The sequence below is a fragment of the Bidens hawaiensis genome, unplaced genomic scaffold (assembly GCF_021521415.1).
Source record: "Bidens hawaiensis isolate Kalapana, Puna unplaced genomic scaffold, B.hawaiensis_p1.1 tig00004618_1, whole genome shotgun sequence".
Classification (NCBI taxonomy): domain Eukaryota; kingdom Viridiplantae; phylum Streptophyta; class Magnoliopsida; order Asterales; family Asteraceae; genus Bidens; species Bidens hawaiensis.
The window spans coordinates 573,631-597,353 of NW_027491282.1; the positions used below are offsets into that span (position 1 = coordinate 573,631).

The window sequence follows — 23,723 nt, forward strand, 5'->3', positions numbered from 1 at the left end:
TCGAACAAACTTTGTTCATATCTCATGTTCTCATGTTCATCAATATATTCTTGTATTATTTTGTGATCTGGGCCAACACATAAAACTTCATAATCTAACTAGGTTTCATTAACCTACATAGAAAAAAATATTATGATCATGTTATATTTCCAGATCAATATTTTGAGGCCTCATAGATGCATTGCTAGGCGGGAATAGCACGGTTGCAATCAGGGGCGGACCTATGTAGAGTGTAGGGGGGCGGCCGCCCACCTTAAATTTTTTTTTTTAGTGTTATTTGTATGTGAAAATCCCGATCGCCCCCAAGAAAATAATTCCTGGGTCCGCCACTGGTTGCAATAACATATAGGAGAATTACTTCTGCATGATCGCCAAGAAATTGAGTATTGTACGCATGAAATTAATTTTATTTGAACTCTGTAAACCTCTTGGTTGTATGTGCATTATTTTGGGATGATATTGGTTGTTCGTGTGATAAATAAGATCCCTATTCCTTCATAGAAGATTATTTCTTTAAACTCATGATTAAAGTATTGCAGAAGATCAACCATGTAATAGATATGAGATCGGTACTGAAACTGAAAATGAGTAATAGCACAAACCGAATGCAATACCGATTATGGTGGTACCATATCAATTCAAAACTTGTAACAGAAAGTGCCAAAAAAGAATGCACAAAGCTACTCATACCAACATTTGTTTCCTAGACCTCAAAGATGTCCCAAATCACCCATAAGCCTATAATTTTCAGTTTGACTTTTATGTTTATGTTAGTGCCTTAGTGCTGACTAGAAAAGTAAATCCATTCCAAAATTCAATTTTGATTAGTAAAAGTCAAAATTATTAGAACAGTCAATATCCTACAAATACTCCTTTTCTGTTTTAAGTTTTCAAAGAAGACCAAATTGCCTTGCCCTTGGTGCAATATATCTCTTTTAGATACTTGTACTTGCCAACCATTATCTTCCCCGCATTTTTTTTGTACAAACAAATGTAGCTAGCTTTTCACAGGTAAACCAGACTTTTAATGTGTAACGTTATATGGAGTTATATATATGGACACAATCACAGAGACCCCGTTTTCATTTCGTTTGATATAGTGGCTTATATACTATACAGACATATATACGAACATATGCCTCTTGTATACGCGTGTATAGTCCTGATCATATTCGGACATATAGTTCCTAAATCTAGGGGTGCACAAAACAATTTCAGGGGCCAATGCGGTTTGGTTTCGGTCAATGATGATCAAAACCAATATTAACCGGTTCATTTTGGCTCTGTTTCACCAAACTAGTTTCATAATATGTTTCAGTTCGGGTTAAAACCCAGTTCCGGTTCATTGTGTTTATCTGTTCACCACTACTAAAATCAATGATCAATCATTGTACTGATTTCCATTGATTGGATATGTGTGTGGAGTTTTAGACCACTTTTAAAGCCATCTATTTTGGGTCCCATCACACAGCTTGATGCTGCATGTGTATAGATACATACTCCACATCCCCCACATACAAGCTGGGGTACTTGGTTTCATGAATGTGTTATTAATGATTGCTTAAGTTTGGTATATTTAATTTTCTGCGTATGGATCCAAAGTGCCTGTCATATCATATGGGTGCTAACATAATTAATTCTTGAAATTCGTCGGGTTTTACAGAAGTTATATTGTTTTCTATGGTATCTATGTTCATGAAGAAAAAAACATTGATCACCAGGTGTGGTTTTATTAGTTTCATGGAAAGAAAACAAACGGATGCCAAAACTGGTGCGCTTTACGCGCCTTTGGTTACCGAAGATGTTGTCACTCTGTAGGAGAAAGCAGGAATTCTTAGTAACTTCACATTCTGGTGGCTTAATCCACTGCTGGTAACCGGGAAAAGTAAACTTCTCGATGCGAACGATATCCCTAAACTGCAAGATGAAGATAAAGCCCAAATGTGTTATTCAACATTCATGAAAATATTGGATAAGCGAAAGGCGGAGAGAGAACGAAATGGCGTCGTTGGTGATCCATCGGTCTTGTCAACTTTGTTTATGTGGCAATCGAAGCGATTGGTGATCACAGGGGTTTTCGCGCTGGTAAGGGTGATTTCGTTGGCTTCGGGTCCGTTAATTCTTCGGGCTTTTATAAAAGTTGTCCAGGGGAAGCAAACATTTGATCATGAAGGTTATTATCTCACGTTAGCCCTGTTTGTTTCCAAATGTTTGGAAACACTATCAGAGAGACAGTTAAACTTCAGAAACCGAGTGACCGGATTGCAGGTGAAGTCTATGTTATGTGCAGCCATTTATCAGAAGCAGCTACGGTTATCGAACGATGCCAGAATGAGTTACTCACCCGGTCAGATCATGAATTAGGCCACAGTTGATGCTAACCGAATCGGGGAGTTTCCGTTTTGGTTTCACCAGATTTGGACCATTGGTCTGCAAATATGTCTTGGGATATTCATAATTTATTTTGCAGTTGGAGTGGCTGCGTTTGTGGCTTTGTTGGTTCTTATCTTAATCCTCTTAGGGAACATTCCATTTGGTAAATCGCAGCACAAGATTTTAACAAAGCTCATGGCGGCACAGGACCGAAGATTGAAGACGATAACCGAGGCGGTTACAAATATGAAGGTTTTGAAGTTATATGCTTGGGAGAAACATTTTCAAAAGACAGTTGAAAAGTTGAGAAATGAAGAGATGAGGTGGTTATCTGCAGTTATTATGCAAAGAGGACTATACTTGATTCTGTTTTGGTCATCACCCGCGATTGTAGCAACTGTGACGTTTTATACGTGTTATTTTATAGGAATCCCGCTTGATGCTAGTAATGTGTTCATGTTTCTGGCAACGATACGCATACTTCAAGAGCCGATTCGGGTCATTGCTGATGTGGCAGCTGTGTTTATTGAAGCGAGGGTTGCGTTAACGCGCATTCTTAAGTTTTTGGAGGCATCCGAGTTGCAGAAAGAACGAAAGATTAATGCAAGCATAGGACACGGAGGTTTAATTATCAAAGCGGATGTGGTTTCATGGAACGATGACGGTTCAAAACCGACTCTAACCGATATAAATCTTGAAATTTCGGCTGGTGAAAAGGTGGCTATATGTGGGGAGGTCGGGTCGGGTAAATCGACTCTTATATCAGCTATTCTAGGAGAGGTTCCAAACATTAAAGGCAAAGTAAGTCTTTGTTCCAAGTCAGTTTTAAGTTTTAAAGTTTAGAAAACAAAAATGTTAATGTTTATTGTAATCTTGTTTTGTTATGTTCAGATTGAAGTTAATGGAAAAGTTGCATATGTTTCACAAACTGCGTGGATCCAAACAGGGACTGTTCGAGATAATATTCTGTTCGGGTCGGTAATGGATGATGAAAAGTATGAAGAAGTGGTTAAGAAATGCTCACTTGTGAAGGATATTGAGATGTTTCCATTTGGGGATCAAACAATTATAAGAGAAAGAGGTGTGAATCTGAGTGGTGGACAGAAGCAACGCGTTCAGCTTGCACGCGCGTTATATCAAGATGCAGATATATACCTTCTGGATGACCCGTTTAGTGCGGTTGATGCTCATACTGCAGCCAGTTTGTTCAAAGTAATTATCATTCGTATGACTGATTTCTTGTATCATATGAACATTGCCCTTCAACATGTTTTTTCTGTAGGATTGCATCATGGAAGCACTATCAAGCAAGACAGTGTTACTTGTAACTCACCAAGTTGATTTTTTGCCTGCTTTTGATGACATCTTGGTGAGCTAATAAGCTATTCAGTATCACAAACTAGTCATTCTGCATTTTTTTATACGAAACTGTTTGAATGCTCGTGATTAATTAATTACGTTCACAGTTAATGGCAGAAGGAAAGATTGTGCAAACAGGAACCTATGCTCAATTGCTTGAGTCATGTAAAGAATTCCAAAGCCTAGTTATTGCACTTAGTAATACTTCTGGTTCAGATAATCTATCGGCCGATGGTTCTCAACAACGATCTATAAAGCAAGAAATAGAAACTGTCTACACGAGAGAACAGATTGTAGGAGAACAACTCATAAAGCAAGAAGAAAGAGAAGCAGGGGATATGGGCCTCAAGCCATACAAACAATATCTTAGCCAAATTAGCGGTCATAGGAGCGGCTACTTCTACTTATCTCTGTCGGTTTTGTCACATTTCTTGTTCATAGTAGGGATGTTCTTGCAAAATCTGTGGTTGGCTAGTGAAGTGCAGGGTTCTAAGGTCAACTGGTCAACCATGTTACAAGTATACATGGTCATGGCTTTTGTAATGATGTTCTTTTTATTTGCTAGATCTTATTATTTGGTTAAACTTGGAACTAATGCATCTATGGCAGTTTTCTCCACATTAATAACTTCTCTTTTTAGAGCACCAATGTCGTTTTATGACTCAACACCCGTAGGAAGGATAACAAGTCGGGTAAGTCTTGTAACATAAGCTAATGTTCGAACGAACTACAAGAAACTAATTATGAATCTATAATTGTTGTAGGTTTCATCTGATCTGAGTGTTGTGGACCTTGAATTGGCAATGAAGCTCGTGATTGGAGTAGGCACAATGATGAACACATACTTTAGCTTCGGGATCTTGGCGTTCCTAACTTGGCATATCTTGTTTGTCATCATTCCAACGGTTTATGTAACCATGCTTCTACAAGTAAGAAAATGTACTCCTAAACTTTTAACCATGTGTGTTTCCTTTTTCAATAACCATGAGAATCCATTGGATAGAACTCATGAGACTCCATTAATACCTTGCTAACAAATGGGACCGCGTAATGTGTAGCTTAGCTTACCCTACCTTGGGCATGTGGCCTTAAGGAGGTTTAACTTCTAAGGTAAAAAACCATTGGAAGCTGAAATTGAACCTGAGACCTCTTGAATAGGGGATCGGCGCTTACCGCCACCCTTTACAAGTTTCAACCATAACATGTGTTAAATTTGACTAAAATTTTCTTCAACTTAATGGAAAAATCTAACAGAGTTGGTGCCATAGACGAAAAGGGTTTAAAAACTGAAATCTATCTATGACAAAATGGACTTGGCAACGATGTATTTAATGGCCAATCCTTAAGGATAAAAACTGAGCTTAACTCTAAGATATATGTTAATTATTAGTGTTACCACTGTTACATGCATGATAAGTTGTGTTACTAGTTACTCCTTACAATATGTAATTCTCACCTTATTATTTTTTCGCTCAGAAATACTACTATGCATCTGCAAAGGAGTTGATGAGATTAGATGGCACGAGTAAGTCGTTAGTTGCAAGTCATCTAGCACAATCGATTGCTGGAGTTGTTACCATAAGAGCTTTTGGAGAAGAAGACCGTTTCTTTTTAGAGCATTTGAACCTTATCGATGGCAACACGAGTCCATTGTTTCATAGCTTTTCAGCAAACGAGTGGTTGATTCAGCGTCTAGAAATGCTATGTGCAGTTGTTGTTTCTAGCTCTGCCTTAGCCATAACTTTGCTTCCTTTTGATGCTTCAGCCTCGGGTTAGTGACACTAAACTATTCAATCTCTAGCAGTACAAAATAAATATATGCTTTTCTAACATGTACCTAATGACAGGATACATTGGAATGGCTCTTTCATACGGTCTCTCGTTGAACGTATTCCTTGCTGTTTCTGTTCAAATCCAATGTCAACTATCAAATCTGATAGTTTCAGTTGAAAGATTGGATCAATACATGCATATTCGTAGTGAAGCACCAGAAGTAATGGAAAATAGCCGCCCACCAACAAACTGGCCAAGTATTGGTAAAGTTGTCATTGAAAACCTGAAAGTAAGTAAAGTTTTCAACTTTATTTACATGCATAAGATTTCAACTTTCAAGAGTTATAAACCATTTGGATATGTGTGTGTTGCAGATAAGATATCAACCGAATTCTCCCTTGGTTCTTCATGGAATTAGTTGTGTGTTTGAAGGAGGGCACAAGATTGGAATCGTGGGTAGAACGGGCAGTGGGAAAACGACTTTGATCAGTGCCTTGTTTCGATTAGTTGAACCTACATACGGAAAGATTGTTATAGACGATATAGATATCACTTCAATTGGACTTAATAATCTAAGATCAAGTTTCGGAATCATCCCACAAGAACCAACGTTATTCAATGGTTCAATTCGTTACAATCTCGATCCCCTATCCGAGCATAGTGATCAAGAAATTTGGAAGGTGAAGTTTTACAAGTTATATGATATAGATTGACCAAATGCTAACTTTCACTATTTATCAGGTTCTTGAGAAATGCCAACTTAGAGAGGCTATTCAAGATAAAAAGATGGAACTGGACTCATTGGGTAAGAAATTTGACTTGAGGACTTATGATATTATAAGCGTTACATGACATATTATAGTATATTACAATATTATTAATACAGTTGTGCAAGATGGTTCAAACTGGAGCCTTGGACAAACACAATTGTTTTGCTTAGGAAGAGCCCTTTTGAAGAGACGAAAGATATTGGTGCTCGATGAAGCCACCGCATCAATCGACAATGCAACGGACACCATTATACAAAAAACGATTGCAGAGGAGTTTAAAGATTGCACTGTGATAACAGTTGCCCACAGGATACCAACTGTTGTAAACTGCACAATGGTGCTTATTATGAAGGAAGGTAAGTCCATGTCCTTTCATATCTTAGTATTAATTCCGGCAAACTGGGAGGGCTAGGTAGGTTATGTGATAGGTTAGAACAACTTCTGAGCAAACTGAGTTCTTGTCAAAATAGGTTGTTAAATAAAGTATCAGTTTGGTTCGGGTTATTGAAATAAATTATGTGTTCTTAATGTTTAAACTCAATTACCCATTTCATTTCATTTAAGCCCATATTTTTAAAAGAGAATTTTGCACAACCCAAACCATAAGATTAAACCCTATAAAAAAAAGCCCTTTCACTTAAGGCTCATTTTTTTCTGGCATTCAACCCAAACTTTTTTAACGATTTTCGGGGACGACCCTAATGGAGTCAGGTTAAAATTGAAACTGATAACCAGCAAGGCTGCTAATTAATAACCAGCCCTATTTGAAAACATTAGGGATCATACTCTTTGAATCATAACAAGTGAACCATTGCTTTTATAAAAATGCACTAAAACTCAACTGATCCAAATGTGTTAATTAATCACTCTGAAATAAATCTTGTACTTTACAGGAAAGGTGATGGAATATGACAAGCCAATGAAATTGATGAATGAGCCAGCTTCGTTATTCGCACAGCTTGTTAACGAATATTGGTTGCAACATAAAACCTCGTAATCTAACTAGGTAAGCGGTAAGCTTCTGATAATTCATTAGCCTACATAGCAAAAACATTATGAACATGTTATATTTCGACATCAATTTGAGGCCTCGTAGACGCAATCCTAGCCATCATTAACACGGTTACAATGAAAGATAGAAAGATTACTTCTGCATGTTCACTTCGAAATTGAGGATTGTAGTCATGAAATTAACTATCTTTGAACTCTCTAAACCTTTGGATGTATGTGCATTATTTGAAATTATATTGATTGTTCGTGTGATAAACAAGATGCTTTTTCCTTCATACCAAGTTATAGTATAGATAATTTTGGTAGCGTGTAAGTTACATCTAGAGGTGCGGGTCAACCCGTTTTTACATATTTAAACTAGTTAACGGGTCAACCCGTTATTACACAGAAGATCAAAACGAGAACAGTTACAAACAATCAACCAAATGCGAAGCTAAACACAAACAACAAGATTTCAGTTATCACAAAACATACAAGATTATAACATGAATCGCGTTTGACAATCCTATTTGATTAAAAAAAACGATTTCTAAGAAACCCTAATCTTTCAATTGATTGGAGCTTAAACCATAAGCTCTGATGCCATGATAAAATTTAAGAAAGCAGTTGGCTTTTATTTAACATTATAAAAATCATGACAAAACATACAGACTTATTACAATTTGAATCTGTGATCTCTCCCTCAAATTCATTACAACACACAACAACAACAAGAAGATTCAATACAACCTGAGATAGATTACACATATAGATTATGAACAACAGGTTATCAAAACCAAATCAGAGAGAAAACAAATATAGGATACAAAACGCGATTAAAACCCTAACGCCTAACGGTCCTTACTCCTATTTAAAAAACAGAAGGGTTGAGTCAAATTATTTTTCAATAGCGTGCTTGATTAAAGAGCTAAAAAGGTTGTTCAAAACGAAAATGATAATGAACTATATAGTGACAATTAATAAAAAAAAATGTAAACTCCAGATGTTCAAACAAACAACTAAGGTGGAATGTTCCATCAACAAACATACAAGTATTTATTAGATTTACAATAAATTCACCTTAACTTTATCGAGGGTTGTATAGGGCCGCCCACATGCTAGATAATAAGGGCATCGGGAGTTGTCCCGACACAATGTCAATCAAACACTGCAAAATCATCAATTCTAATGCGGTGAAAACCTCACTGAATTGAAGCAAAAAATAAAAACCCGGCCCAAGGAGAATTGCATTTCCCTGATTCCTCATGCCCTAATAACTAAGTGGTGCTTGCGCGTTGAGACGGTGGAACTAAAGTGCGTTGGAATCGGTTTGGTTCGCCACGGTACTACACTTATGTAAGTAACGATACCAAAAACACAATCTATATAATTTGAATACAATTTCGGTTTCAACAAATTTTATAATCCGAATGTCGAGAGGAAAAAAACTAAGCACAATTACGAAAGCGTTAAAAACTAATACCTATATAATTTAGATAATACTATTACGTCACGCGTCACCGATGTTGTTTGGTCAGGATTGGTTAAGTTCGTCACGGTAACGGGACAATCAATACACAAAAGATACTCCATTTTAAAAACAACTTTGTTTTCAAAACAAAATTTCTACCGATATGTCAGGAGAAAATTATACACAACTACTTACTATTACTTTCTCTTAAAGATTAAAAACATTTACTATTATCTATCTATAATACATATAAACGAAAGCTCAAAAATCTTACGTGTCGCGATGTGGTCGCTCCCCCTTTTATAGAAGCCACCATATTGCATTATTTGTAAATGGAGGCTTCTCATGCATTTAACCCGAATTCACGGGTATGGATCTTACCAAACTCATATATTCCTTAAACGGGGTATAACATCTCATTAAATTAAAACTTAAATCTCACCAAATATTTGATGTAAAAATCCTATTAAATAGGGATATATTAAAAATTAATATATGATTTTTTTAAAATATATTATTATAAATAAGAAACAATTTTATGGTAAAAAAATAAACGGGTCTTGGGTCTCACCAAACTCATATAACTTTTAAACCGGGTTATAACATCTCATTTATTTGTGAAACCTTTTATCATCAAACCATAAGTATATTATTAATTTACATACAATAAATAAAATGAAAATCAAATATATATATATATATATATTTGAAACGAGTATATAAAATAACCCCGTAATACGAACGAAACCCTTAATATCCTACGTGTTGCGCTCTGGTCACTCCCTGCCCCCTCTCAAGTTACCAGATTGTTTCATTTGTAATGGAGTCTTCTTATGTGTTTGAACCGCTTTGACGGGTATGGGGCTTCTAATGAAACCCGGATAGTCCACAGGTCATAACAACTCATCTTAACATTTTCCTCTTTTATCTGCCTACGAGACCTTGCTCACACCGACCTTATCGCTGGTGTGGATTGAAACAGGGAGAATATTGAAAGAAGGTCATGGTGGATTGAAAGTCTTTCTCTATCTTCACAATTGAAAAATCTTACCTTTCAATCAACGATTCCATTGTGCGATTTTTTCACTTTAGCAACACATTAATTGCTCACTAATTTTGAATCCTTTTTTTTGCAGTCGTCTTTTTCTTATTATGCTAATTTCAAATTGAATTCAATAAGTAAGTTGTATCATTGCCCTAAATCTATATGTATACCTAAAATTGATTGACTTTTGTTCTATATTTAAGATCGGCATTTGTTAACTGTTAAAGATTCATAGTTCTTTATTAATTAATTAGGTTTTTTCGTTAATTTTTTAAAGGTTTTATGATATATTATTATTATTATTATTGTATTCAATTTCAAAAGGTTATTTCCGTTAGTGTTCTGATTAGGGTTATTTTTCATTATGCCTTTGTTAGTTATTGAAGATAATTTGAGGTTTATGATCCCAATAACAAAATCATAACCGGATAAGTTGCTGGAACTTTACACCCTTTTAAATCATGTACATTTATTACTATTATTATTATTATTATTATTTTGTATATGATCGGAGCGGTTTCTTACAATGGAACTCTAATTGATCTAGAAGAAAGCCATCACTTCTATTCATCGATTTTAAAAGATCTAATTGCTACAAGTACTATGTTTTACAACTATTAATTTTTATTTCTATAGGTTTGACCACATTCAGATTCATCTTGATTTTATGTTAGATGTTTTACTGATAAACTCCAAAATTGTGATCTACAAATTTATGTTTAATTTTAATCATAGGCTTCACGCTGAAGTTAATTAGGTTTTTTTTTTGTTTAACTTTTGGATTTATGTGGTTTTGTTTAATAATATATTTTTAAATAACAATATTGTTGGTGTTCGAAACTTCACTTTCAACTTAATATTACTACATGTTTTACTTATTTGTAAGTTTAAGTATCTAAATTGAACGAATGTGTTATCTGCAATTTTGCATATAAATAAAGAAATAATATAATAGTATATTACAAGCAGATAATTGTTCTTGCTACTTGAGTTGCGTGCTATTTCTTTGAAGTAGCAATCTGATGAGAGTGTCTTGATACTACACTCAAGGTAAGTTGTTTATACTCTATGTGTAATATGTTTTTATGATTTGCTCAAGGGTATCTTTGTGCCTTTGTATGTGGGTAATATGTAATTTAAAACCTTTTTTTACATTAATCTTTTAATAATTGTAGTAACAAACGCATGTTTTATCCTCAGCGAAGTTCATCAAAAATGAGCAAAAAATACATTTTTGTGAGACAATACATGTTTTATGAGAATGGAATGAAGTTTCTATAATTAGGTAAAAAGAAAAGGTATGCAACTTTGTTTTACCTTTGATAATTATTTTTATTACAACAATAGTATGATTACTACCATAATCTGTTTATTAAAAAACTAAAAAGAAAATAATCACTTATAGGTATTACCAACTTTCTATTGCAAAAGAATCCCAGATGTTAAAGTATTTGACATGATTAAAAAAAATCTTATTTCAAGAACATTGCTGATGTTGTTTTCGGTAACGAGTAGCAACTTACTGGATATTTTATCATCAGATATCAAGCATGCTAAAAACAAGGTCAATTCTGAAATAAATATCTTCATGCATCAATACAACAAGTTCAGAAAGTTAAAATTTAAGGTGTTGGGTTCTTTCTCAACTGATACGTGTCATAAATCATAAACGGTCTAGTGTTAACAAGAAGCGTATTTGATTGAGATTCGGTCATAATTATGGAGGTTACATAATTTGTTTACACTTAGACCAAAATATTTAGTTTCGTCTTTTAGAAAGTGGGAAACACTAGGCCGTTGGAATAATGGAATCCTTCGTATTCCAAGCTACCTTATCATTACTTTGTTCATGTTCGTTCATACAAAATAAGGGCATGTCCGTATGTATTCATGTTCGTTCATTAAAATCGAAATGAACAGTTTGCAATGGAAATGAACAAGTCTAATACATCACAATTTATCCAGGTTACACATCTAAATTAGTGGCTTAAATTTACCTCACTCATTTTAACGAGCCCTTTTTATTTTCATATATATATATATATATATATATATATATATCAGGATCATGAGAAAACTTTTTTGAAATTGAGAACTATGAGAACTATTTTGGACCACAAAAAACTCAAAAATAAAAAAAAATCATAAAATAAAAAAAAACACAAAAATCAAAAAACTAAAAAAACCAGAATTCTTATGTTATCATCCCAGTTTCATAAAAAAACTCGATTTAGCTAAATTATATACACATATGTATAATATATATATATATGTACATTTACATGTTTTTTTGTACACATGTGTATAATTTAAAATAAATGATACTATACATATATGTATATTACGTAACTAAAGATTATATAAAATTATACATATGTGTATAATACGACGTTTTTTTTGTTTTTTTTAATGAAACCGGAATGAAATATAAGAATTTTTGCCTTTCTACTTTTTTAAAATTTTTATTATTTTTTGTTTTATGATTTTTTTTAAATATTTTTTAAAGGTGTTTTTAGTGGTCCAAAATGGTTCTCAAAGTTCTCAATTTTCAAATGGTTCTCTTAGGATCCTTACCATATATATATATATATATATAACTTAGATGTTTATAAAACATAAACGAACGGAAATACATCAACGTAAATAAATGAACATAACCGGATGCTCACGGACATAAATGAACAAACAAAATGCATGTTCATGTTTGTTCGTTTATTAAATATACGAAGATGAACTTCCAGCCGAACAGTTTGTTAATGTTCGGTTCTTTTATAGGCTTAAATTAGCATGTAAGCTGATTGGAAATACATTTAGAAGTTATAATAAATAGCATATATTTTTAGAGTAGTAACTATAAATATATTTATATAAACACTTTTAGAAAACTTTCTACATTTACAGTCTATAATTAACACTACTAGAAGAAAGAATAAAATATAATCCTAAAAGGGTCATATGGGTCACACGGGTTAAAAGTCGTCTGAAATTTATTGCATTGTTTTTGTAATCAAGCTAACAGGTTCGCGCAGTTCGACCTAACATTGACATAATTTTATGAATACCTTGACAGAAGATGAATGCTATTTTAGCTCAATTGTATCCTCAGAATATAATTCTTCTGATAAAGAAGATACAACAGGCATATACAATTTCTTTGTGATCATGTTTTGTAATGGACTATTTATAACTGAGTCATAATATCAACTTCATATTTGGCAGGAGGAGCCATCAAGGTTAAAAGCTTGTATTATCATTTGCTTCATTGAAATACCAGATGAACTCTAGAATTTACGTGACAAGATCCATATTAATAGTTTATCTTCTTTTTAAACTTGTTGGCTTGACTTCAAAAGTCAAAATTCACCCAATAAAAGATATATAAAATATTTTAATATTTTTAGAAACTGATGGTGGTGGCAGTCGTGGTGGTGGTGACTGCCATGGTGGTGGTGGTGGCAGTGCATTATGCCACATAAGCATGCCACATATATTCCAAATAAGAATGTCATATCATGAAAACTAACGACTTTAGGATTTCGTTAGTCAGGTTTCATTGATAGAAAAACAATGATAAAATGTGGGACTGTCATTAGTCATTTCGTTAGTTATGATCGGGAGTGGCTAAAGGTGATAGTTGAGATTATTTAAAACCAATATATTGTTTTAAAAGTGGTTGTAAATTGTTATTGACAAAATGCTTAATTAAATAAACAAAGAACAAGCACAAATCCTTTCAGCAACCTACAAAATTTCCACTTAACAACAAAATTCATCATATTTGAGGGGAATATTAACTTAGGGTTTCTAATTGTTACATGAAACGAAAGATTTGATAAAGAATGCGACAAAAGAGTTTCTCAAGACAATTTATTATCATTATAGCGTCACTTTTAAATGACGGCTTCCAATTATTACCCATTTTAAAATATTAAAAAGAAATAAATCTACAAAAATTCATAATATAAAATTTTATGTATAAAATATTAAAAACATATACATTATTAATAAAAAATAAATTTTTAAAAACTTAGTTTTACAGATGAACATAAAATTTTCATTAATATAATTCATAAACTAATATAACTTCTATTATATTTAATAAGAATAAAAACTAATTAATAAATTAAATGTTCTTTTAATACACAACAATAACTAAACTAGTTTTTGGATAGTTAAAGCTTCAACGAGTTCAACCTTTAACCTGTAAGCAAGCTATTCATCATGTAGAGGCAATGCTAAACCACCCGTAACCACTTCATGTGTAGGGTTTGCATATGAACCTATTACTTCATGAACATTAATTATATTGGGATTTCTTTTTGATTTAGTTTTCTTCAATGTTATGATTGGTTTAACAACATCAATGTTATGATTGGTTTAACATGTGATCTTCTCCAAGTGTAGGGTTTGTGATTTGAACATTTGTTTGTATAGCTATTCTAGATTATTAGGATTAGATTTGTAATCTCTTAAGTTACGTTCTATCTAGCTAATTACATTCTACCTATTAAGTTTGTCGTTCAATTACTACTAGATTAATCATACGCGTAGCCACGCTTAATGGTTTCCCACTAGATCAACTTGATTAATAATGTTTAACAAACCCGAAACATGGAGATGATTACTTTTTCACATTTATGTTTTCAACACTAAATTAAAGTCTTTGTTTTCATAGTTCAGTTAAACGTTATTTAGTCAATTTATAATTAGGTAAGACAATCAAATAGATTGTATCATATTGACCACGTGATCTTTGTGGATACGATGCCTCTTATCTACAGGTTAATTAGGTTTTTACATGACTTAAATAACACGATAAAGACCCGGGCATGAACACGTGAAGCACCCTTATAGAAATTGTACAACAAAGTTGCACCAAATACAGTAGACCCGAGCACAGAAGTAAAGTAAAAGTTTCATAACATATTTTGAAAATAGTATATATAAGATTACATGTTAAATATTATTATATATAACTATTATAAAGTAAATAAAATATGTATTGATTTGTCGTCATATAAATGGAACTATATTATTATATGTAAAAACCCCTTGTATATAAACTATCACAGTACTGTGTACTTTTGGTTTGAGCCTTTGAGGAGCAAAGTTTTTGGAGAGATGCTGTTTGATGCTCTGTATAGATAAAGACTCCACATCCCACATGCAAGCTAGGTTAATGTCATCAACTAGTGAACTTAATATTATGGTACTCGACGTTATATGAATGTATATATTATTAATGGCTGTTTAAGTTTGGTATATTTAACTGTCGGTACATCGACAGTGTCGGAAACTCGAGTGACAAAATTAACGAGCCTCATGTCACTGGTACTATATCGACAGTTGTCTTAGGGTGCTAACTTTTATAATTCTTTACACTTCAGTTAACCGAAGCTCTGTTCTCCTTGATCTTATTATTCCCGGGTGCGGTTTTATTAGTTTTGTGTGTTTTCATGGAAAGAAAACAAGCGGATGCCAAAACTGGCGCGCAAGATGTTGCCACTCTGAAGGCAAAAGCAGGAATTCTAAGCAACTTGACGTTCTGGTGGCTTAATCCGTTGCTGGTAACCGGAAAACGTAAAGTTCTTGATGCGGATGATATCCCGAAATTGCAAGATGAAAATAAAGCCCAAATGTGTTACTCAACATTCATGAAAATATTGGATAAACGGAAGGCGAAGAGAGAACGAAACAGTGTCGGTGGTGATCCGTCGGTGTTGTCGACTTTGTTCATCTGGCAAGCGAGGCCACTGGTGATCACGGGGATTTTCGCTCTGGTGAAGGTGCTTTCATTGGCTTCGGGTCCGCTAATTCTTGGGGCTTTTATAAAAGTCTGCCAAGGGAAACAAATATTTGATCATGAAGGTTATTATCTCACATTAGCCTTGTTTGTTGCTAAGTGTTTGGAATCCGTGTCCAAGAGACAGCTAAACTTTCGAAGCCGAGTAATTGGGCTGCAGGTGAAATCCATGCTATGTGCCGCGATTTATTAGAAGCAACTACGGTTATTGAACGACGCCAGAATGAGTTATTCACCCGGTCAGATCATGAATTATGCCACAGTTGATGCTAACCGAATCGGCGAGTTTCCATTTTGGTTTCACCAGATTTGGACCATTGGTCTGCAAATATGTCTTGGGATATTTATAATGTATTTTGCAGTCGGAGTGGCTGCGTTTGCGGCTTTGTTAGTTATAATCTTAACCGTTTTAGGGAACATTCCGTTGGGTAAGTTGCAGCACAAGATTCTTACAAAGCTCATGGCGGCTCAGGACCGAAGGTTGAAGGCGATAACCGAGGCGGTTACAAATATGAAGGTTTTGAAGTTATATGCTTGGGAGAAACATTTTCAAAAGGCAGTTGAAAAGTTGAGAAATGAAGAGATGAGGTGGTTGTCTGCAGTTATCATGCAAAGAGGACTATACTTGATTCTGTTTTGGTCTTTACCAGCGATAGTAGCAACTGTGACATTTTATACGTTTTATTGTATTAGAATCCCGCTTGATGCGAGTAACGTGTTCATGAGTCTTGCAAATATTCGGATCATTCAAAAGCCGATTCGGGAGATTGCTGATGTGGCAGCCGTGTTTATTGAAGTGAGGGTTGCAATAACACGCATTCTTAACTTTTTGGAGGCACCCAAGCTACAGAAGGAACGAAAGAATAATGTAAGAAAGAACAATGTAAGCGTAGGACACGGATCGTTAATGATCAAAGCCGATGTGGTTTCATGGAACGATGACTTTTCAAAACCAACTCTAACTGATGTAAATTTTGAGATTTCGGCTGGTAAAAAAGTGGCTATATGCGGGGAGGTGGGGTCCGGTAAATCGACTCTTATATCGGCTATTCTAGGAGAGGTTCCAAACATTAAAGGCACAGTAAGTCTGCTACAAATCAGTTTTAAGTTTTAACTTTCAGAAAACAAACATGTTACGTGTTGTTTAGACTAATCTTAGTTTGTTGTTTTCAGATTGAAGTTATTGGAAAAGTGGCATATGTTTCACAAACCGCGTGGATCCAAACAGGGACTGTTCAAGATAATATTCTGTTCGGGTCGGTAATGGATGATGAAAAGTATGAAGAAGTAGTTAAGAAATGCTCACTTGTGAAGGATATTGAGATGTTTCCATTCGGGGATCAAACAATTATAGGAGAAAGAGGTGTGAATCTGAGTGGTGGACAGAAGCAACGAGTTCAGCTTGCACGCGCGCTATATCAAGATGCAGATATATACCTTTTGGATGACCCGTTTAGCGCGGTTGATGCCCATACTGCAGCTAGTTTATTCAAAGTAATTATCATTCGTATGACTGATTTCTTGTATCATATGAACATTGCCCTTCAACATGTTTTTTCTGTAGGATTGCATCATGGAAGCACTATCAAGCAAGATAGTGTTACTTGTAACTCACCAAGTCGATTTTTTGCCTGCTTTTGATGACATCTTGGTGAGCTAATAAGCTATTCAGTATTCACAAACTAGTCATTTTGCATTTTTTCATACGAAACCGTTTGAATGCTCGTTATTAATTGATTACGTTCACAGTTAATGGCAGAAGGAAAGATTGTGCAAACAGGAACCTATGCTCAATTGCTTGAGTCATGTAAAGAGTTCCAAAGCCTAGTTATTGCACTTAGTAATACTTCTGGTTCAGACAATCTATCGGCCAATGGTTCTCAACAACGATCTATAAAGCAAGAAATAGAAACTGTCCACATAAGAGACCAGATTGTAGGAGAACAACTCATAAAGCAAGAAGAACGAGAAGCTGGGGATACAGCCCTCAAGCCATACAAACAATATCTTAGCCAAATTAGCGGTCAGAGGAGCGGCTACTTCTACTTTTCTCTGTCGGTTTTGTCACATTTCTTGTACATAATAGGAATGCTCTTGCAAAATCTGTGGCTAGCTGGTGAAGTGCAGGGTTCTAAGGTTAACGAGTCAACCATGTTACTAGTATACATGGTCATGGCTTTTGTGATGATGTTCTTTTTATTTGGTCTATCTTATTATGTGGTTAAACTTGGAACTAATGCATCTATAGCACTTTTCTCGAAGTTACTAACTTCTCTTTTCAGAGCACCAATGTCGTTCTATGACTCCACACCCGTAGGAAGGATAATCAGTCGGGTATGTCTTGTTACATATACTAATGCTCAAATGATGTACAAGAAACTAACGAATCTATAATTGTTGTAGGTTTCGTCTGATCTGAGTGTTGTAGACATTGAATTGGCAATGAAGTTCACGGTTGGAATAGGCACAACGATGAACACATACTTTAGCTTTGGGATATTCTTGGCATTCCTAACTTGGCCTATCTTGTTTGTGATAATTCCAACGGTTTATGTAACGATAATTCTACAAGTAAGAAACTGTACTTCTGAACTTTAAACCATGTGATATCGTTTTCTGTAACTTTGACAAACCCGTCTGATAAAGTTCACGGGACTCCACCATACCCAACAAGTGGGATCAGGTAAAGAGTAGCTTACGCTTGCACTAGGCATGTGGCCTCCAAGAGGTTTAACTTCTATGGTAGAAAACTAGCGAAAGCTGAATTTGAAACTATGAACTCTTGAAAAGGGTAACCAGGTGCTTACCACCACCCCTCTGAAGGTTTTAAAATATAGATAATTACAGTGTTACCACTGTTACATGTTTGGAAAGCTGTGTTGTTTGCTAATACAACTTGTGATCCTCATCTCATTTTATTTTCTTCAGAAATACTACTATGCATCTGCAAAGGAGTTGATGAGATTAGATGGCACGAGTAAGTCGTTAGTTGCAAGTCATCTAGCACAATTGATTGCGGGAGTTGTTACCATAAGAGCTTTTGGAGAAGAAGACCGTTTCTTTTTAGAGCATTTGAACCTTATCGATGGCAACGCGAGTCCATTCTTTCATAGCTTTTCAGCAAACGACTGGTTGATCCAACGCCTAGAAATGTTATGCGCAGTTGTTGTTTCTAGCTCTGCCTTAGCCATAACTTTGCTTCCCTTTGATGCTTCAGCCTCGGGTTAGTGACATTAAATATATTCGTATATATAATGCTTTAGCCTCAGGTTGGTACAAGAACCATACATGTTTTTCTAACATATAATGTAATGACAGGATATATTGGAATGGCTCTCTCGTACGGACTCTCACTGAATATTTTCCTTGTTGTCTCCGTTCAATCACAATGTCAGATATCAAATATGATAGTTTCAGTTGAAAGATTGAATCAATATATGCATATTCATAGTGAAGCTCCTGAAATTATAGAAAATAATCGGCCGCCAACAAACTGGCCAAGTGTTGGTAAAGTTGTCATTGAAAACCTGAAAGTAAGTAAAGTTTCCAACTGCATTTACATGCATAAGTCATAAGATTTCAACTTTCAGTTATAGACCATTTGGTTGTGCGTGTGTTGCAGATCAGATATCAACCAAAATCCCCCTTGGTTCTTCAAGGAATCAGTTGTGTGTTTGAAGGAGGTCACAAGATTGGAATCGTGGGTAGAACGGGCAGTGGGAAAACGACTTTGATAAGTGCTTTATTTCGGTTAGTTGAACCTACGGACGGAAAGATAGTTATAGATGATTTAGATATCATTTCAATTGGACTTCATGACCTTAGATCAAGTTTTGGAATAATCCCTCAAGAACCAACATTATTCAGTGGCTCCATTCGATACAACCTCGATCCCTTATCTGAACATAGTAATCAAGAAATTTGGAAGGTGAAGTTTTACACATTATATAATATAGACCAACCAAAACCTTAGTTAAATGAATGCTAACTTCCATTGTTTATCAGGTTCTTGAAAAATGCCAACTTGGAGACGCCATTGATGATAAAAAGGAGGGATTGGACTCGTAGGGTAAGAAATTTGAATTGTTGACTTATGATATTACTAGCATACATGACATATTATAAGTATTTAACAATATTAATAAAGTTGTGCAAGATGGTTCAAACTGGAGTCTTGGTAAAAGACAACTGTTTTGCTTAGGAAGAGCCCTTTTGAAGAGACGAAAGATATTGGTGCTCGATGAAGCCACAGCGTCAATCGATAATGCAACCGACACCATTATACAAAAAACGATCCGGGAAGAGTTTAAAGATTGCACTGTGATAACAGTTGCCCATAGGATACCAACTGTTGTAGACTGCACAATGGTGCTTGTTATGAAGGATGGTAGGTCCATGTTCTTTCTTATCTTTATACTACTTCTGGCTAACTGGGAGGGTCGGGTGGGTTGGGTGACAGGTTAGAACAACCTCTAAGCAACATGAGTTCTAGAACAACCATAACCGGACTGACCGGAAACTGGGTCGTGTACATAACAGACATGATTGAGTCTATTTAACCCGGTTGAATCGGAAAACTAGATTAGTTCATTTTATTAATTCAGGTTTCAAATTTTGTCGATTTAAGGCTTCATATATGTACACACTAATTTTTGAAGTGTTATAAAAAGTATCAATTTGGTTTGGATCAAAACGAGTTATGGCCAAAATAGAGTTGTGTTAAAATTGAAGCCGACCTGTGGCTGCCAATTTAGTGACCGGTCTGGTTTGAAAACATTAGGGAACATACTTTTTAATCATTCTACTTGGTTTTTCATACTAGAAGTGAACCATTGATTTCATGAAAATGCCCTAAAGCTCAAGTGATCTAAACTGCTAATCACTTGAAATATACCTACTTAACAGGAAAGGTGCTGGAATATGACAAGCCCATGAAACTGATGAAGGAGCCATCCTCCTTATTTGCACAACTTGTTAACGAATATGGGTCGCAACATAAAACCTCGTAATCTATCTAGGTAAGCTTCGGATAATTCATTAACCTACAAAGCAAAAACATTATTATCATACATGCATGTTATATTTCCAGATCAATTTGAGGCCTGATAGATGCAATGCTAGTCATCAATAACACGGTTGCAGTGGCATAAAGGAAGATTACTTCTGCATGATCATCAAGAAATTAAGGATTGTAGTCATGAAATTAATTGTCTTTGAACCTTGAACCTTTGGATGTATGTGCATTTTTTTTAAATATATTGGTTGTTTGTGTGTAGTGGTGGAGATAGGCATTGGGATTCGGGTTCTCTCAAACCCATATATTTTTAGTTTTATATATACGTATATTACCGTATTAACAGATGAACTCATTCTTTTTCGACAAGCAAACCCACTAGCATTTTAAAAATCTAATCGAACCCACTTTTTTTGTATAAAATCTTTAAAAAGAACTATAAAAAATTACAAAAATACTAAATCCAACTGAATTGGACAATTGGCTAATGGCGGGATCTTCTACTGGGCCAAACCAGGCCACGACCCCCCACACTTTTCTCTAGGTATTAAATTTTTTCAAAAAAAAATCAATATATATATATATATATAGATACTGAGTCCGGCCTAACCAAGTTATTTTAGTTCGGTACGTCCATATTATTTGAGTTCGGACAGCCTTGAATTTTGTTTAAAAATAAAGTTTGTTTAAAGCCAAAGAACGAGAAAATATACGTAAAGATAAAGAATGACTAAGAAATAAAATTCCATAAGACCAAGCCAAACTCAAATTATAAACATTAAACAAAAAAAACCAAACATTAAGCCCAAAATCCAAAATCAGCCATCTGGTTGATGTTCAAACACAACAAACGGAGTTTCAATTGTACGTCAGCCGCCGTGTGACATACTGACTTATGAGGTTCGACACAGAAGTCCGAATAGAATACGAGAAGAAAGCATTTGAATTGGTAAACTCATTTGGGTGTGAAATTGATTAATCAATTGATTGGTTGTTGCCCACTTAATTAAAATTATATCTTGGACTTCGCTTTTATATAATGTTGGGGCCAATTACTCAATTTAATTGAGTTTTGGTATTTGTTATTTAGTAATTTATATAGTTTATGTAAAGATTTTATAAAGAATGTGTTATTTATCAATAAAATTTAACTGAAACTTTAATATATGGGTTCAAATAATTTTTTTAATAATGGGCTTCATTCGCTGAAAAAGAATAAGTTTGTTATTTAAAACAGTAGTATATATATATATGGTTTGGATCAAATACAAATGAAATTAACGTGCTAAACATGATAATCAAGTAGAGTAATTATGTAATTATATCATAGAGTAATTTATGTTATTACTCTATGATGTAATTACATAACTACTCTACTTAAATTCATATACCTAGCTCTCATGAGTATAATGTGGTGAATAAATGTGTACATGTATAATATTCATGTTTATAGGCTTTTCTTTTTTCATTTTTTTTTATCTTCTTATTATATTTCCTAGATGAACTTTTTATACTTCATGTATCTTAATTTTTCTATGCATTTTTAGTATATTATTTAGTAAAAGATATTTGTTAATGAGCTGGTGGTGTGGTGGTAAGGAAGAGATTGACTTGGTATTTTGTGTGACTCATGTTTGATTCTTGTCTCAGTATTTAGTTTTAACCGCACTAGGGTGATGATGGGAGACTGGGCGAGTATGTGGCGTTCACCAATTGATCATTGAACTGAACGAGTTATAATCTCACTGCACTGTTGTGTCTTCGAGCAAGTGTTCACAAGAGTTGGCCAGGTATGGATTTTCCCCTGGATCAGAATTCGAGTGTATCCCGATGTGATAAATTTAACAAGCAACTAGCTCATTTTAAGGATTCGTTAACCGTTAAAAAAGAGTAAAAATTATTTACAAATAATATAGTTTGCCTACACAGATCTTAAATGTCTTCCTAGTTTTAAATGTGACTAAGAAAATGTAATTGGTGGATGTTATAAAATACTCTCTCCGTCTCATTAAAAATGTTCATATTTCCTTTTTGTTTGTTTCATTACAAATGTTCACTTTTAAAATTTATTAGTCATTTCCAAGTTTACCCTTAAACACACATAACTAATATTAATAAACAATATTGATGGACCCAATTTCTAAGGGCATTATTGTCACTTGGTAAAAAAAAGGTGATTATTCAATTTACCTTGAACTTTATATTTTTAAAACCATGATATTTTTAATAGAACGGAGAAGTATACACATTGAAAATATCGTAATAAACATATGCAAACACCATCTATATATACCATACTTTAATAATAATAAAACTTAAGATTTGCATTTTAAGTCACCTCACCAAGCATGCTTATCAAGAATAAACTTTCTAATATTTGTGCACTTGGACTTAAACTTGTATTATAGGACAAAAAAGGAAAGGATCCCCAATATATATATTTATGTATATAATTTTGTGACGAATTTGTGCTTTCCCCATCCATAAAAGAAAAATGGAAGCATATGAACCTCACCGAGAATTTTAATAATGTAAATGAATCAAAGATTCAATACATATCTAAATTTCACTTAAACAAAAAAAAATCAAATAAAGAATGAATAATAAAAGGCGATGTTCCGGTTTTTTAACCTTGCCGGGTTGCCGTGTTAACTTGTTAACACTATAATTTCATAAAAATACAACTTTAACACAAAAAATAATCTAAGAATAAATAATTTCATAATAAAACCAGTTGTCCAACAAAGTTCATTATATAAAAGTATACAATAGGTGGTAGATGGCAATGTTTTAGAGCTCTTCCAATTGATGGTATAGAAAGTTAAAACTGAAAAACTGATCGAAACAGAAACGACGTATATGCAAATTTTTTTTCATAAAAAATGTTTTAGCTAGGTTAAAAATTGATCAGAAGGTAAAAACTAAAAGCCATAAGCTGCGCTCCCAATTTCTTTTGGCATTTTACAACTTAAATTGGGCTTTAGAAAAACCTGTATGCCAATTCAAACCGGTTTAATTATTTTTATGTGTGATTAAACTTCACGTCGTTTGACCTATTTACCGAACCATAAATACCGGGCAATATCCCAGCAACCGATTGAGCTGGCCGGTATTTATCGGTTTTT

At 34.3% G+C, this 23,723-nt stretch overlaps 2 pseudogenes across 1 annotated transcript; both read left to right on the plus strand.

The window, feature by feature from the left end:
• Window positions 1-1,573: 1,573 nt before the first annotated feature.
• On the plus strand, window positions 1,574-20,929 carry LOC143627289 (ABC transporter C family member 10-like; annotated as a pseudogene). The gene is made up of 10 exons (XR_013152570.1): window positions 1,574-3,174; window positions 3,265-3,742; window positions 3,840-4,424; window positions 4,497-4,661; window positions 5,209-5,503; window positions 5,580-5,794; window positions 5,880-6,185; window positions 6,247-6,631; window positions 7,169-7,281; window positions 20,674-20,929. The product of XR_013152570.1 is annotated as an ABC transporter C family member 10-like (transcript).
• Window positions 15,238-20,602, plus strand: LOC143627248 (ABC transporter C family member 10-like; annotated as a pseudogene).
• Window positions 20,930-23,723: the final 2,794 nt, after the last annotated feature.